The 10,482-nt window shown below is 45.3% G+C and overlaps 1 protein-coding gene across 2 annotated transcripts in view; it reads right to left on the reverse strand.

Moving 5' to 3' along the window:
- Positions 1-8,371, reverse strand: part of ASAP1 (ArfGAP with SH3 domain, ankyrin repeat and PH domain 1) — a 154,149-nt gene extending 145,778 nt beyond the window's left edge. For both annotated transcript variants that reach the window (XM_065628086.1, XM_065628088.1), the window contains exon 1: positions 8,180-8,371. The gene's annotated coding sequence lies outside the window, so the exon portion shown is untranslated. The remainder of the gene's footprint in view (positions 1-8,179) is intronic.
- Between the last annotated feature and the right edge of the window lie 2,111 nt (positions 8,372-10,482).

The raw sequence follows: 10,482 nt of genomic DNA on the forward strand, positions 1-10,482 counted from the left end.
CTTGGGTCAAAACCAGATTTTTAACCCCATCCTGGTCAACACATGAACATGATAGCTCATTCTTAACCACAACTTCATAAACACAGAAAATAAGAATGATAAAGTTTAAATGAGCTGTGAGATCTGCAGTTCTGGCTAGGACCTATCTTACCATTGATTAAATCTGGAGTCAGATTGTGACATTAATTTAGGACAAGTATAAGATCAGAAATATACCCTGCTGGTTGATAATAATTTAAAAGATCTACATTTCATGTAAAATTATGGCATCCATTAGTTTTAATAAAATATCTTCAGAAATTAGTCTACCTCCTTGTTCATGAATATAGATAACTACTGAATTGTAGGAATTTCCGATCCTGACAAGCTTTGCTAAGTACTCGGCTACTAATTTGAACAGGAATAAAAGGACACCTGCTGAAATAATTATTAAAGGACATGCAACTACAGCCTGCCTCTGATCAGATGGATGGAGCCAATACCCTACATCAGCAGAGAATGCAGTCTTGTACAACGGTATATTTGTCTTATATGACAAATATACCATTAGGTCAACGATTAAATCAGTAAGTGTATTATTTTAAGTGACTACTGAACTGCTTGGATTTGAATGCAGAAGGAAAGGAGCAATATAGTTCCACACTAAATTAGATAAAATAAATGTTAGAGTTCCATGGTGCTGGCATAGATCTCATTTACCCACAAACAAATCTGAAATATTCCCACAAAATTAAGTTGTAGCACTACTATATATCAGGCAGGAGGATTGGACCCTCACTGTCAGCAATGATTTAATAGGTGTAAATTCAGGACAAAATTTCTTCCATGAATTTGTCTACTCGTTTTTGTCTACCAATTTGTTGTACCCATATAAACTTTTTAAACTGGATACTTAAAAGGTCTATTGGTTCAAGTAGAAAAAAGCCTACAAATCCACATTGCAAATATCTGCAGGACAAGTTCATCCTAAATAGGAGCTCTGACTCAGAAAATCCTCCAGGTGAGATCCTGGAAATCTGGGACCACAATCTGGGAAAATACAGCTACATGTCCTCCATGTTCAACTGTTACATCCAACACCTGTCAGCCACTACTGGAGACAGGATTCTGAAGTGCTGGCTCAGATGGTTTTATGTTCTTATGTTGAACCACAGTATAATGCTAACGGCTTGGTGTTATACTGAATCTAGATACCATAAGGCTTGTTCTAGTGCCTGAAACGTCCTGCTGCCTCTCTGGCTGGAAATTCTGATCAGAAGAAAATTGCTTTCTGTGAATTTGGCTAACTGCTATAAAAAGGGCATGCAGCTGTGGCAGCCCTGGCAGGACCCATCTCCTTCTTGCCCCAGTAGTTTTGAGGAGCACATCAACCATGTGTCCTGAGTTTCCCACTTACATGTTCCCTTCTGGCTACTCCGGAGATGCACAAGAAGAAAGAGAGGGCCAGCCACGCTTCTCCTGCTGCCGATCTGGGGAGTGCCGTGCAGTGACTGGCCTGTGGTCGCGTCATAATTCAGTTCTAGAAGGTGGCAATACCAGGGCTGTTGCTCAGCCACTGACTAAAAGCTGATTTCTTTTCTCCACAGACTAGAGTACAGATCTGGAGAAATGCAGGTGGCTGCAGAACCTCGCAGGACCCTGGGGGCACAGCTCGGTTTCTAGCTGCGGTCCCCATCCCCATGTCACAAGGCCACAGTTCCAGCTGCTGTAACTGTGACAGGGGACTTATTTACCATTTCTCCAAAGCAGGTTGAACTTTCAACCTTAAGGCCACACTCCAAAAGGCATTTGCTTTCCTAGATCTGAGGCCATTCTGGTAATTGTATAGATACAGTATTTTTACCTGCTGAATTTTAGTTGCACTATTTTATTTGTGCAATGAATGAGAGACTTTTGAGGGAGCTGGCGGAGGTGATCACTAAGCCACTTTCCCTTGTCTATCAGCAATCTTGGCTAACTAGGGAGGTCCCAGTTGACTGGAAGTTGGATAACATGATGCCCATCTACAAGAAGGGCCAGAAGGAGGATCCAGGGAACTACAGACCTGTCAGTCTAACCTCGGTGCCAGGGAAGGTCATGGAGCAGATCATCCTGAGTGACCTCACATGGCACATACAAGAAAACCAAGTGATCAGGCGCAATCAACATGAGTTTATGAAAGGCAGGTCCTGTTTGACCAACCTGATCTCCTTCTACGACAAGCTGACCCTTCTAGTAGATGAGGGAAAGGCTGTGGATGTTGTGTGCTTAGTCTTCAGTAAGGCCTTTGACACTGTATCCCACACCATTCTCCTGGAGAAGCTGGCAGCTCATGGCCTGGATGTGTGTTCTCTGCGATGGATAAAAACTGGCGGGATGGCCAGGCCCAAAGAGTTGTGGTGAACGGAGCCAAATTCAGTTGGTGGCCCGTCATGAGTGGTGTCCCCAGGGCACAGTATTGTGGCCAGTTCTGTTTAATCTCTTTATCAATGATCTAGATGAGGGGATTGAGTGCACCATCAGTAAGTCTGCAGATGACACCAAATTGAGTGGAAGTGTTGATCTGCTGGAGGGTAGGATGGCCATACAGAGGGATCCTTATCGGCTGGATCATCAGGCTGAAGCAATTGTATGAGGCTCAACAAGGCCAAGTGCCAGGTCCTGCACTTGGGTCACAACAACCCCAGGCAGCGCTACAGGCTCGGGGAAGAGTGGCTGGAAAGTGCCTGGGGGAAAAGGACCTGGGGGTGTTGATTGACAGCGGCTGAACACGAGCCAGCAGTGTGCCCAGGTGGCCAAAAAGGCCAACAGCATCCTGGCTTGTATCAGGAATAGTGTGGCCAGCAGGAACAGAGAAGTGATTGTGCCACTGTACTTGGCACTGGTGAGACTCCACCTTGAATCTTGTGTTCAGTTTTGGGCCCCTCACTACAGGAAAGACATTGAGGTGCTGGAGAGAGTGCAGAGAAGGGTGACGAAGCTGGTGAGGGGTCTCGACCACAAGTGTGATGAGGAGCGGCTGAGGGACCTGGGGCTGTTCAGCCTGGAGAAAAGGAGGCTGAGGGGAGACCTGATCGCTGTCTGCAACTGCCTGAAAGGAGGTTGGAGCGTGGAGGGGGTTGGTCTCTTCTCCCAAGTAACAAGCAATAGGATGAGAGGAAATGGCCTCAAGTTATGCCAGGGGAGGTTTAGATTAGATATCAGGAAAAATTTATTCCTGGAAAGGGTTGTCAGGTGTTGGAACAGGCTGCCCAGGGCAGTGGTGGAGTCACCATCCCTGGAGATGTTTAAAGGGTGTTTAGACGAGGTTCTTAGGGACATGGTTTAGTGCTAGAGTTAGGTTAGGTTATGGTTGGACTCGATGATCCTGAGGGTCTCTTCCAACTGAGATGGTTTTATGATTCTATGATTCTAAGCACGGACTGAGGGTGCACTGGAAATGGATGGAAATTAAAAGCCCCCAGCCTCTGAGATACACAAACCACTTGCAGAATGTCTCATGGGCATGTCCTCCCGTGGGGAAATGTTGCAATCTTCAGTTTTGTTGGTTTCTTTAAGCCCATGATTCTTTAAACCTGCCTGTCAGTATAGCCCCACATCTCTGTGATAACAAGCGCTGTGGTACCATGTGGTCATTGAGATCTTTACTTCCAGAAGCACAACCTCTCATGTCTTGTTCACATGCATCCTCCCTCCAGCCTTTCCTCCCTGCCTAACGAATTCAGGTTTGAGGGATGAAACAGCTCAGTTGGGGCATTTTACCACCCTGAGCGGGGTTGCTCCTTGCCGTCTCCCCCTGAGCCTGGTTCTCCAGCCCCACGCCATGAGCCCTTCACCGCTTCCCCTGGGGATCTCCCGACAGCCTCAGGCGCGCTCGGCTTCGCAGCAAAGTTTCTCCGATTTGTTTGTTATTTTTCCCCGGGCTTTATTTATGAAAGCTGTGTGCCGAAACACCCTCCCTCTCGTCACCAACCCTTTTCACTCCGTTTTGTTTCCTGCCAGGTGTTTCGCCCTGACACACAAAATAAAGACACAAAGCAGGAGGTGGGGAACATCTGGCTGCAGAGCATCGGCAAGAAGCTGATGTCCTAGAGATAAAACAAGGTTTTTGTCCCTTTTTGCAGGACCTTGCTGTGGGATGTTCAGGGCATCCGCTGCAGTCCCCGGGGCGGCCAGCACCCCCCGGCCAGGGCTCTGCTCGCCCTAATGCAATTACAGTCTGCAAATGTTTAAAGGCAGTTTCTTTTGAGTTAGCCACATGCTTCAAATTGTTATGTGGTTAACCGCTGAGAACAAACCCCCACACAAATACCTACGGATCAACTTGCTCAAGTCAGGGTGGTAGCGGTGGGGGTGGGAGGGGAGGGGGAAGGCTTCCTCATTTTGCTTTTGATGAGAAAAATTAGAGTTTTCTTTCGACTTTTCCGAACTGCTGGCAGCCGCCGCATCGCAGTGCTCACTGGTTGGTGTCGTTTGCACATTTGTTCACGTTTACCACTGATGAAAGGAGCCTTGTTCAACAGCCATGGCTATGTACACCACGGGCCAAGTCCTCCGCTGGTGTAAATCAGCTCATCTGGTGAATGGGAAGTGAAAACGTGACCTCCTCTCTGTGCGCACCATGCAAACGCCAAGCTGGGGAGGACTTCTGCGCTTTGACATTGCCCTATCCCATGTCCCTTAACTCTTATAAAAGCCGAATACTTTTCTGCTGACTCAGAGGCAGATGGATTTCGTTAACTCCAGCTGAGATAGAGGAGGATACACGAAAAGCATCGCTGCCTCTTGGTGGGGCCCGACCTGGCTTTGGGGTTCAGGGGGGACCGAGCGAGCAGCTTCACATCGCGGCCTGTTGGGCATGGATGGAGCTTGGCTCGTGGGTACCACATGGGAGGAGAGTGATGTGTGTTCCAGGCCGAGCCCTGTTGCTAATCAGTGTCAGAAATAACGAACCACTCTGCCATTCCCTCCCCCACCTCGTGCCCTCTCTCTGAAGCCCTGCAGATCCCCAAAGCCCCAGCAGAGACTTAGAGCCAACAGCAATGAAAAAACAAATACCCCAAAACAAGCACAGAGCTCAAAACCTCCCAGTAATTCCATTGCCTCTACTTAAATCTTCTTAAGTTACAGAGATTTTAGTGAAGTAAATTAGCTTCCCTTTGCTTGAATTTCTTTGTATTATTTTTGAGGACTATGAAGCCGCCGAGGAGCAAATTGTCTTACAAACCCAATCCTACATGGGACAGTTTCCAAACACAATTGGCATAGCTGTTCAAGTAGCACTCATGAGAATGGACCCAAGTGGAAATAGAGATCATTATTTTGCCATGGGCCGACTTCAAGATCCATCTTATTTTCATTTATAAAATGGCAGATTAAAGACTCTACAATGTGGCTGGAAAAGTCTTGAGGCAACAGCTGCAATCCAAATGTGATCCGCTTTGCTCAGGTATGAAACAAAATTGCACCCTTTGCTTTTTGCGGAAAACTGTGCGAAGGAGGGGTTAAAAGCTTTGGATGTGGGGAACAGTTTCAGTGAAAGTGGTTTAGTTCCTTTGGTCCATTTGTCATCTGAGCAGAGAAACATCACTGCAGATGAAGTTAGCTCTGCAGGACTCTATGCCTGTCAAAACTGTTTATCCATACTTGCCAACGACAGCAAGAAAGGCAGGACTGGCAGCCCTGATGGTGAACGAGTCGGACACATGGAGTGAGGGCGCACGAGTCGAACCTCCTCACTGATGCAGAAAGGGAAAAGTAGGGAGGGAAAGAACATTAAAGCCTGAAGTGTCTACACTTAGAGAGTTTAATGGTATGGTTGGTTACCAAAAACCTGGCCTTTTGCAACATTTCTCCATGGGCAACTGAGTAGGCAGGTCTTAGCGGCCAGTTAGTCCTTGCACTGCTGAAGGTACAGGAGTAAGTGCCAGCAGAAACAGCTTCTGGGGGATATTGGCACACTAACATTATTGGTTGCAGGTAGCTGAGTTGAAAATATTGCACTTAGATAATGCAAAACTAATGTGACAATAATTCATTAAGGAACTATATAGTATTTGGTATAGTTCTAAGTAGTAGTATAAAAATTTCCCACAGTCAAAATCAAACAAAACCTTAAACCTATGTGAGGTCTTTCAGGACAAAAAAAAAAAAAAAAAGGGAGGGAAGAGAATTCAGGTTTATAAAAAGAAACACGTACACAATGAGCTGAAGGTTGTGCTTCTGCACTTCCTGGTCTGGGTGTGAGCAGAAGAGGAAATACCACAATACCACCAGAAGAACTATTCCCACAGCATTTCCAACCTGCCTGAAACCAGAAAGTTCTGACAGTCCTGCAAAAAAGGGGGGGAAAAACCCAACTGACACGGTCCCAAGCATCCTGCTCATTGGACAACCACCAAAATTTCCAAAGCAAGGAGATTTGGATAGACCTAGACAAGCCTTCAAATATCCCCTGAGCCCTCATCTGCACTCTGTGTTTTCTGTGGTTCCCTCATCATCAGTGACATTTTGACTCTTCTGCCAACTTTGAGAGCAGCACATTTCTGATATAGCCGGTTTAATCTCATCCATGACCACAGAGCACTGAATTGCATGTTAACCACAAGGCAGGACACCACAGTCTGGTCTAACTCAGGTGAGGGGTTTTGTGTCTTCCCTTTCATTTTTTGGGGGTCAGTCCCCTGCAATGAGAATACAAATGTACGTACACAGCAAGAACTGATATTTCCATCATAAAATGCCATCAGTTTCGGCTTTGCCTCATGTTAATAATTAAAACAGAATTCTTGAAGGCTTGCAGGCAGAAAAGACATGAGTTTGGTCTGGCTGGTCTCACACAAACCTTCCACTGATACCAAAGAAAACCTTGAAGAAGAGCAGCAGGATCCCATTCAAAGGGTTGTGCGAAAAGCCAGCCTACCAGGCAATTAGTTTAAAACTTCAGATCTGGAAGCACTGGAAAAAAATTAGGAAAATGGCTCTTTCCCTTTATTGGTATCAAAAAAGAAAGTATTCTTTCCTGCTAAACCCCAGGAATTTAAATGTTAAAGTCTCTTGATTGACGTGCAGTATTATATACTGGGATTCAGGACATTTTCAATAGCCTAATGAAAATCAGGGCTAAAGTAAAATTACTACAGAAAGCTTTTTTCCCTATAGATGTTTCCTAACATCTAAGCAATTTCTGAATCAGGCTTTTTTCCCCCCTAAAATTAGGGAATCGAATCCCTGGAGCAGCTCCAAGGAGCAGCTCAGGAATGTTCAGCGCAACCGCAGCCTCCAGCTATGGGAAGAACAAAAGTTGCAACAGTGATGATACTTTATCTTCCATGTCTTACTCCAACAACACTTCCATGGGTGCCAGCAGTGAAATCTGCTTTAAAGAGGTCCGAAAAGAAGACTTTTTCTTTTCAAATGCTGAGTCACTGATTTTGAGACTGGTCAACTTGTTGCACTTGTGGCCGTAGTTTAACTAAAACCACCTAAGGCTGTTAGTACCGTCATGGAATCTCACATCCAAAAATGAAGCTTAAAACCTTAGCTAAGCCTCCTGTCTGGATGCAGCTTTCCAGTTCATTCAGAGCAGCACAGCACTCAGCATTTTCCCTCCAACAACAGAAAGCCCCTTTCTGGCCTCCCGGAACGTTGCTGCATGAAATACGTTTTCACTCCTAGTGCAAACTTATTTAAGAGACAATAGGAGAAATAGTTGGCACATGGATTCTTCTTAAAACTTAAATCTACACCAACAATAAAACATAAAAGGCCAAGGAAACATGCAAAGACACTCAGAAAATTCTCATTGTTCTTTTAAGATTAATTTTTTGCTGAGATTGAGACGTTGCACTTTACTCAATGGGGGCCCCATTCTGCAAGTCTTTTCTTACATGAGTTCTTTTTAAATTCACTGAGGTTGTTTATGTGAGTAAAACTCAAAGGACTTGCAGAATCTGGCCTTACACATTTTGCTGCATTGAAGTTTACCTAGGCGTTATCTAGGCTGGAGAGCAGTGTGTATTTTTAGGAATTAAAAATGAGCTTCAGTTGTTTTTTTTGGAAAAAGTCCTGACTTCAGCTTCACCCATCTGCTTTTTGCAGTTTGCTCAGCAGCCACATTGAATGGACGTGCTCAGCCTTTGTCCCTGTCTCAGAGCTGCTCGTCACCAGCCACGCTCGGCCCCAACACGCTGTAACTCACCAGGACGCGGGCGGTCTGAATTCCCATTCCAGATTTGGTCCTCAAACCTAAGGCCATTATTCCATCTCAAACTAAAACATATTTTCCCATGGGCAGCTGGAAAAAGAGCATGTTTCTTCAGGTTTTCTTGATGCAAGAAGATAAAAGTGAAATAAAATAATGATAGTAAAAAAGGAAATCCAATGTAAAGCGATTTCCAGAGTTCTGGAGTTTAAGAGTGTTGATCTGCATCCATAAATGTCCTGACCGGTGAGGAGACACAGGCACTACAACTGGAAAGAGAGCAGGAAGGAAAACCTACCATGTGAGCAAAGTAAAAAAAAAAAAAAGAAGGGGGGGGAAGAGAGAGAAAAAGGTCTGCTCAGTGGACAGCACTTGGGCTGATAGCAGGGATTTCAGGAAATCCAAACACTCAGACAGGAAATCTGAACACTGGATAAACATGCCATAATCTCCACAGATACAGCTAACGTGCTGCGTCTCCAGTTAACCCTTCGCCTGCCCATGGCTGAGGCTGAAATCAGATCTCCAGCGCCTCAAACACAAACTACCCAGGGGGCTCTGGCTTCTGAGCAGCAGCCCTGTGTTCAACCTGCCCTCGCTGCTCTGGCGAGCAAATTTTCCTCCCTTTATTTCCCCATAGTGATACTTTCATTAAAAAGTGGATGATTTTCCTCCTCTGAGAAGGAGATGATATTGCACCTGAGCCCTGCAACAGCAAGGCAACCAACCCTGGCTACCTGTTAGTCCTGAATTACTTTAACTTGTTTTTTCTCCTCTCTTTTGCTGTAACACAAGATTTATATGGCTGCCTGTGGGATTCTTGCAGGGTACCAGTGATGATTTATTCCAGGGTTGGTGCAGTGGGGTGGGGAGAGGGGCACCTTAGAAATTAGAGGGAGAGACTTCTTAAAGGAACAGGGGAGTCTGGAAACTCCCTTTATGCCATTTGTCAAGGAACTGAGGATCAAACTGTGCAGTCTCTAGTAAAATTAAGATGAAGCTTCTTTGGTTGTGTGTTTCCAGAATATAAACTTTGCTCTTTGTGTCTTCTCGTTCACTACCCGTCATTAAAAACATCATTTTTTTTTTTTCTTTGAAGCTTCTTAATTGATTTCTTTTATATGATCTACCTTGGTGAAACTAGTAATGTAAAACTTATCTAGCTACAAAAGCAAGAAGCAATAGTATTTTGTTAAGCTTACCCCTTGCTCCCATAGATGTAATTAATAAAGTGAAGCTTACATGACAGTTTTCCAGTTTAAATCCATAGGACTACGAGCACACACACAATTAAGCCCCTGTGTGTTTGCAGGATGGGGACTTCACTGTGTTTTCTGTAGGAGGACAATTGCAGGCTTCCCTGCTTTTCAGAGGTTACTGACTCCTAAGGCGAGGACCCGCTTCCAAAAATGCTTCCTCTCACTTCAAATTGACTTTTTGCAACAGTCCTGCCTAAAGCATCTTGGAAAGAAAAAGCTGATTCAGATTTTCTGCTTCTCCTAAGACTTCATAGTGATGAAAAAATGATGAAAATTAGTACCTTGAATTTCACTTTTGCCATTTGCTAGTGGAAGTAATTAGACACAGAGGTAATATCCACTGACTGTTGCCCTTACTTAAGGCATTGGCAATTAACTCATCTGAAATAGCCTTAATGTAAGTCCTACATGCAATATTAACCTATATCATTATATTAAGCTACACGCTAGGAACACAATAGGATGACCATAGGAAAAGGCTTCCTTCAGCACCTTCTACAACTTACGGTGCATTTCTGCTCGTTATTTTGAAGATAGAAGCTCTGGCAAACCAGCATTGGTTACAGCAGTCCCTTTGCTGATGACACCAAGCTGGGAGGAGTGGCTGACACGCCAGAGGGCTGTGCTGCCATCCAGCGAGATCTGGACAGGCTAGAGAGTTGGGCGGGGAAAAATTTAATGAAATATAACAAGGGAAAATGTAGAGTCTTGCATCTGGGCAGGAACAACCCCAGGTTCCAGTACAGGTTGGGGAATGACCTATTAGAGAGCAGTGTAGGGGAAAGGGACCTGGGGGTCCCGGTGGACAGCAGGATGACCATGAGCCAGCACTGGGCCCTTGTGGCCAAGAAGGCCAATGGCATCCTGGGGTGTATTAGAAGCGGGGTGGTTAGTAGGTCGAGAGAGGTTCTCCTTCCCCTCTACTCTGCCCTGGTGAGACCTCATCTGGAATATTGTGTCCAGTTCTGGGCCCCTCAGTTCAAGAAGGACAGGGAACTGCTGGAGAGAGTCCAGCGCAGGGCCACAAAGATATGAAGGGAG

The sequence above is a fragment of the Caloenas nicobarica genome, chromosome 2 (genome assembly GCF_036013445.1).
Source record: "Caloenas nicobarica isolate bCalNic1 chromosome 2, bCalNic1.hap1, whole genome shotgun sequence".
NCBI classification, from domain to species: Eukaryota; Metazoa; Chordata; class Aves; order Columbiformes; family Columbidae; genus Caloenas; species Caloenas nicobarica.